At 37.1% G+C, this 7,250-nt stretch overlaps 1 pseudogene; it reads left to right on the top strand.

The window, feature by feature from the left end:
- The first annotated feature begins 306 nt into the window (after window positions 1–306).
- Window positions 307–1,544, top strand: LOC125168064 (hsc70-interacting protein-like; annotated as a pseudogene).
- The last annotated feature ends 5,706 nt before the right edge of the window (window positions 1,545–7,250 follow it).

The following is a 7,250-nucleotide window of genomic DNA, read 5'->3' as shown; positions in this document are numbered from 1 at the left end:
ATCCATGCTGCAAAATAATTTCTAACGGAAAAAGTCTGATTTGACCAGTGAAATCCTTGTAAGAAATAAAAAAAAAACTAAAAATAGAACTAGACACGTCAAAATTGCTAGTCTTTCTTCCTTGGCCTCAACAATTCACCTTCCACAATTGTCCTCTACAAAATTATGAGAGTGGCTGAGTCCTACCCAAACATCACTTAAGAAAAAAGCAGAGCCCCTTCCACACGGTCACACTGAGCTAGTACCTGCGCCTGGAACTGGGCCACAACCTTAGGTGCGTCCACCGCCCGCCGCCGCCTCTGGACCATGGACCCCCGCAAAGCGAGCAAGCTTCAGGCCTTCGTGAAAATGTGTAAGCAGGATCCGAGCGTTCTGCACACCGAGGAAATGCGCTTCCTACGGGATTGGGTGGAGAGCATGGGGGGGGGGGGGGGGGGGCGGGTAAAATACCACCCGCTACTCATAAAACTAAATCGGAAGACGATATCAAGGAAGAAAAAACAGATAGTAAGAAGACGGAGGAAAACATAAAGATAGACGAACCATCAAGTGAGGAAAGTGATCTAGAAATTGACAGTGAAGGTGTGATTGAACCAGATACTGATGCCCCTCAAGAAATGGGAGATGGAAATGTAGAGATAACCGAGGAAATGATGGATCAGGCAAATGATAAAAAAAAAAAAAAAGTGGCTGCCATTGATGCCCTAAATGATGGTGAACTACAAAAAGCCATTGACTTGTTCACGGATGCCATCAAGCTGAATCCTCGCTTGGCCATTCTGTGTGCCAAGAGAGCCAGTGTCTTCATCAAATTACAGAAGCTAAATGCTGCCATCCGAGGCTGTGACAGAGCTATTGAAATAAATCCTGATTCAGTTCAGCCTTACAAGTGGCGAGGGAAAGCACACTGACTTCTGGGCCATAGGGAAGAAGCAGCACATGATCTTGACTTTGCTTGTAAACTGGATTATGATGAAGATGCTAGTGCAATGTTGAAAGAAGTTCAACCAAGGGCGCAGAAAATTGCTGAACATCGGAGAAAGTATAAGTGAAAACATGAAGAGCGAGAGATCAAGAAAGAATAGAAAGGGTTGAGAAGGCTCAGGAAGAACATGAGAGAGCCCAGAGGGAGGAAGGAGCCAGAGACAATCAGGAGCTCAGTATGGCTCTTTTCCAGGTGGCTTTCCTGGGGGAATGCCTGGTAATTTTCCTGGAGGCATGCCTGGAATGGCGGGGGGGGGGGGGGGGGGGGGGGGGGAATGCCTGGAATGGCAGGAATGCCTGGGCTCAATGAAATTCTTAGTGACCCATGGCAGTTCTCACAGCCATGCAGGATCCAGAAGTTATGGTGGCCTTCCAGGATGTGGCCCAGAACCCAGCAAATACGTCAAAATATCAGAGTAACCCAAAGGTTATGAATCTCATCAGTAAATTGTCAGCCAAATTTGGAGGTCAGGCATAATGCCCTTCTGACAAATAAAGCCCTTGCTGAAGGAAAAGCAACTTCGATCACCTATTGGAAGTCACAATAATACAAACCACTGTACCTTTGACCTCATGGAGAAAGCTGGGGTGCTGTGAAGATAATCCCTACCCCTCTGCCCCACATGCAACTGAGACATTTTACAGTGGTTTGCTCTTAGGGTTTTCATTCAGATGATGTTTTCCTATTAGAAATTATAAACTTAAACACTTTTTAAACCTTAAAAATCTTTGAAAACATATTACAAGGGTGTGTTAATCCCTTAAAGAAAGGAGAGAGAAAAGCAAAGATGATGGTGACTCTAAAAGATTTCACACAAAACTATCAATTTACTCTACCAAATATTGTCCCCAAGATCATAAAAGAAACTTGTGTATCTGCATGCCAACAGTATGACTATTAAAACATTTGAGTGAGGTAAGAGTAGAAAATTTTTGGATTGAAAGGAAGACTCTCAAGCATTGACAAGTGATAACATACACCTACATTACCCCAGGATGCGTTTACACTGATGGATATAGCACATCTTTGATAATCATTTATAAAGATTTGTTTTTAAATTATGCAACACAAGAGGTTACTGTATTAGTTTCCTGAGACTCCTATAATGAAATACCACAAACTGAGTGGCTTAAACAACAGAAATTTGTGGTCTCAAAGTCTGGTGGCTGGAAGTTCAGTTCAAGATATCAATAGGGTTGTTGCCACCTGAAGCCTGTAAGGAAGAATGTGTTTCATGCCTGTCTCATAGCTTCTGGTGATTTCCTGGCAATCTTTGGTGTCCATTGGCTTGTACCACATCACTCCAATGTCTGCCTTAATGTTCACATGATGTCACTGTGTGCATGTCTATCTGTATGTCTAAATTTTCCCTTTTCATAAGGATACCAGTCATATTGGATTAAAACCTACCATAACAACATCGTTCTAACTTAATTACCTCTGTAAATACACTATCTCCACATAAGGTCACAGTCAGAGGTACTTGGGGCTAGGACTCCAATGTAGCTTTTTTGGGAATGACACAATTCAACCCATAAAAGTACCTTAAGGCAAGTAATAAATACACATTTATTAGCATAATCATACAATGACTCTGACAGTGAGAAACAGTAGCAATCAATAACTACTCATTAGTTTACTAATTCCAAAAGACCATTCTCTATAATCTGAACTTTTCCCTGCTTTCAGTGTATCCATAAATGAGGCACTAACATAAACATCCTATTTCTCCCTAACCTCAAATAGAGGTATCCTGCTTCTAATAAGTCTGGAAGAAAGATCCTACTCTTCCTTGGCCTTCTATTTACATATACACATGCATGCATACATACACACACATGCACAAGAATACTTGGTAGCCTATTGTCTGAACACAAATAATCTCTTTTTAAAAAAAATTTTTAAGTATACAAAAAATATGATGTTTGTGCTGCATAGGGAAATAGTTGACTGGTCTTCCCCTAAAATAAACTGATAGAGCAAAAGTGCAGGTCAGGATAAACTAAACATGAAAATAAATAAATTTCAAAACATGTCATTTCAGGGGCGCCTGGGTGGCGCAGTCGGTTAAGCGTCCGACTTCAGCCAGGTCACGATCTCGCGGTCCGTGAGTTCGAGCCCCGCATCAGGCTCTGGGCTGATGGCTCAGAGCCTGGAGCCTGTTTCAGATTCTGTGTCTCCCTCTCTCTCTGCCCCTCCCCCATTCATGCTCTGTCTCTCTCTGTCCCAAAAATAAATAAAACGTTGAAAAAAAATTTTTTTTTAAAAAACATGTCATTTCATAGTACAATAGAATAAGAGATCATTATTTATAGAAAATAAATCCTATATCCTAAGCAATTATTTTGCTTTACAATGTTACTTCTAAAAATATGGTGAACTGTAAAGCTACTGGCTCTTCTTCTTTCACAGAGACACTGAGTTAACAATACATGTACCAAAGAACTCTAGAGACCAGGAGAAAAGATAAAGCACCCAGGCCATTGTAAAACCAAGAAGAGATTCCAGTGAAAGGAGCAGGAAAACCTGTACCATCTGGCACACCATTCCCTCACCCTATGTAGCATAGAGCATTTAGGAGGAAACTCCATACCAGAGCTCCTTCCTCAGCATAGAAATAAGAAGTAGACTATACATCCAAAATTCTGTCTTGTATAAAGGCTTTTGTCTTGGTGTCTGTCTTAGCTAACTATGAGTGCTGAAAGGAGAAGGCCGGAGTTCAGAAGCTGCTGAAAATATTCAAGCTACAGTTCCACAGGAATATGCCAGGGAGAGGAAGAGATCAGAAAAAGTTTCAAACATCCTAAAACATCTAACCAGGATGATTGGCAAAGGCCTTCCCCTGCACAAAGCCAGCATATAAAGACTGAGAAAGGTGGTTGTTTTTTCAAATGCCCAAATCTAGTAAGAAATTACAAGGCCTACAAAGAAACAGAAAATCATAGCCCAATCAAAGGTACAAAATAATATGCCAGAAAACCAATACTAAAGAAATGCAGATCAAGAGTTGCCTGACAGAATTTTAAATATCAAAAAAGATGTTCAATCAACTAAAAAAGAACACATACAACTAAATAAAATCAAGAAAATAATGCATGAACAAAATAAGAATATAAACAAAGAAACAAACTATTAAAATAAGAACCAAACACAAATTCTAGAGCTGAAAAATACAATAACTGAACTGAAAATTTCATTACAGGACTTCAACAGCATACTTGATCAGGTGAAAGAATCAGAGACAACAAAGAAACCATTTCAAATCAATTCCAAGAAACAAAAAGAATAAAGAATGAAAACAAAAGTGAAGAGAGCCTTAAAAAAAGGAGGAGGTGGGGGAAGAGAGCCTTACAAACTTATAGAACACTAACAGACAGATAAATATATACATTATGGAAGTCTCTGAAAGAGAAAAAAGAAAGAAAGAAATAGTGTATGTGAAAAAATAATGACCCAAATTTTCCCAATTCTGAGGAAAGAAGTGGACATACAAATTTTTAAATCCCAAAAAACTGTAACTAGAATAAATACAAAAAGAAGCACACAAAGACATATTATAATCAAATTGTCTAAAATAAAAGACAAAGAAAGAATCTTGTAAGATGCAAGAAAAAATCAATTCATCATATGCAAGAGAGTTTCCATAAGATTACCAGCAGATTCCTCAGTAGAATATAAGCAGGATAGAAGGCAGGAGAATGATATTCAAAGTGCTGGAAGAAAAAAAGCTGTCAATCAAAATATTATATCCTGCAAAACTGTCCTTTAAAAAGGAAGGTGGATTAACTAAATTTATTGTGGTAATCATTTCCCAATATATACAAATATTGGATCATGATGCTGTGCACCTGAAACTAATATAATATTATATGTCAAACACATGTCAGTTTTAAAGAAAGAAGATATTAAGATATTCCTAGATAAACAAAAGCTTAGGGAATTCATTACAAACAAACCTGCTTGATGAAGAAATGCTAAAGGGAGCTATTCAAGTTGAAACATAAGGACAGTAGACAGCAACACACAGCCATATGAAAATACAAGATTTTCCAGTAAAGGTAAATATGTGTACTAATACAGTAGCCTGACATATTGTCATTTTTGAGCATAGGGGCAGAGAAAGAGAGGCACAGAATCCAAAGCAGGCTCCAGGATCCAAGCTGTCAGCACAAAGCCCAACATGGGGCTCGAACCCACAAGCTGTGAGATCATGACCTGAGGTGAAGTTGGACGCTCAACTGACTGAGCCACCCAGGCGCCCCGGATGAAAACATTTTTTTAAACCATAAACTATGTCAATGAGTATATGATATATAAAGATGTAATTTGTTACAATAACATAAAAGGGGGGTGGAGCATTAAAGGTTGTTGGTAAGCAACTGAAGTTAGCAGTTTAAAATAGAAGTCATAACTTTAAGATGTTTTATATCATTGGAATAGTGACCACAAAAAAAATCTATAAAATATACACGAAAGGAAATGAGAAAGGAATCAAATCACACCACTACCAAAGTCAATAAAACACAGGAAGACAGGAAGGAAGAGAAAAAATAGGTACAAGATATACAGAAAACAATTAACAAAATTAGCAATGGTAAATTTTTCCTTATCAGTAAAATTTTCCTTATCCTGTAAGTGGATTAAATTCCTATCAAATGACATAAATTGGCTGAATCGATTTTTTTAAAGGATCCAATTATATACTGATTACAGGAGACTCATTTTAGATATAAGGACAACATAAGCTGAAAGTGAAAGTGAAGGATTAAAAAAATATCCCATGCAAATGGCAATCAAAAGAAAGCAGGAGTGGCTATACTAACATCAGCCAAAATAGACATTAAATCAAAAGCTATTACAAAAGATCAAGAACAACACTACACTAAAGTTGACCAAGAAGATAGAACATTCTAAATATTTATGCACCAAACTTCAGAGCTCCTAAATGTGTAAAGTAAAGCTAGATTGAAAGGAGAATACATAGCAATATGATAACGGGAGACTTCATTACCCCACTTTCAATAATGTATAGAACAATCAGACAGAAAATCAATAAGGAAACATTGGACTTAAACTACATGTTGGACCAGATGGATCTAGGACACGTACAGGACATTCCATCCAACAGCAGCAGAATACACTTTCTTCTCAAGTGAACACAAATCCTTCCCCAGGACAGACCACAGTAGGCCACAGAACAAGTCTTAACAAATTCAAGAATATTGAAATCATGTAAGTATCCTTCTAATCATAATTAAACTAGAAACCAATAGCTCAAGAAAAACTGGAGAATCCACAAATATGGAAATTCTTAAACATTCTTAAACAACAAAGGGTCAAATAAGAAATTACAAGAAAATTAAAAATTCCTTTACACAAATGAAAAAGCAAAACATGAGATGCAGTGAAAGCAGTGCTAAGAGTAAAGTTTATAAATGTAAATGCATGCATTGAAAAAGAAATAGCTCAAATCAACAACCTAGTTTAACACCTCAAGAAAGTAGAAAAAGAAGGGGCACTAGATGGCTTAGTCAGCTGAGCATCCAACTCTTGATTTCAGCTCAGGTCATAATCTCATGGTTTATGAAGTTTGTGAGTTCAAGCCCCACTTCAGGTTCTGCACTAATAGAACAAATAAATAACAAAATAAATAAACAAATAAATAATCTTTAAAAAAGAAACTAGAAAAAGAAGAACATACTAAACACAAAATTAGCAGAAGGAAGAATAAAATAAAGTTTAGAGCATAGATAAAAAAAATAATAGAAAAACAAAGGAAAAATCAACAAAAGAGATGGTTTTTAAAAATAATCAACAAAATTGACAGACCATTAGGTAGATTAACTAAGAAAAAGAGAGAAGACTCAAATGATTAAAATCATAAAGGAAAGAGGAACATTACCACAGATGCCACAGAACTAAAAAGGATTGTAAGAGAATACTATGAACAATTGTACTCTAAGAAATTTAACAAACCTAGAACAAATTAATAAATCCCTAGAAACACAATCCACAAAACTGAATCATGAAGAAACAGAAAATGTGAACAGACAAATAATGAGTAAGAAGACTGAATTGGTAATTAAAAACTCCCAACAAAGAAAAGTCAAAGACCAGATGAGTTTACTGGAAGATTCTACCTAACATTTAAGAATTAACAGCACTTTTATTCAACACAGTACTGAAAGTTCTAACCAGGGCAATTAGGCAAGAAAAAGAAATAAAAGGCATCCAAATCAGAAAGGAAGAAGTAAAATTGTCACTT

Source organism: Prionailurus viverrinus, chromosome B3 (assembly GCF_022837055.1).
Source record: "Prionailurus viverrinus isolate Anna chromosome B3, UM_Priviv_1.0, whole genome shotgun sequence".
NCBI lineage: Eukaryota > Metazoa > Chordata > Mammalia > Carnivora > Felidae > Prionailurus > Prionailurus viverrinus.
Note: the sequence above shows the minus strand (reverse complement) of the source record. Positions and strands in the feature narration are given on the sequence as shown.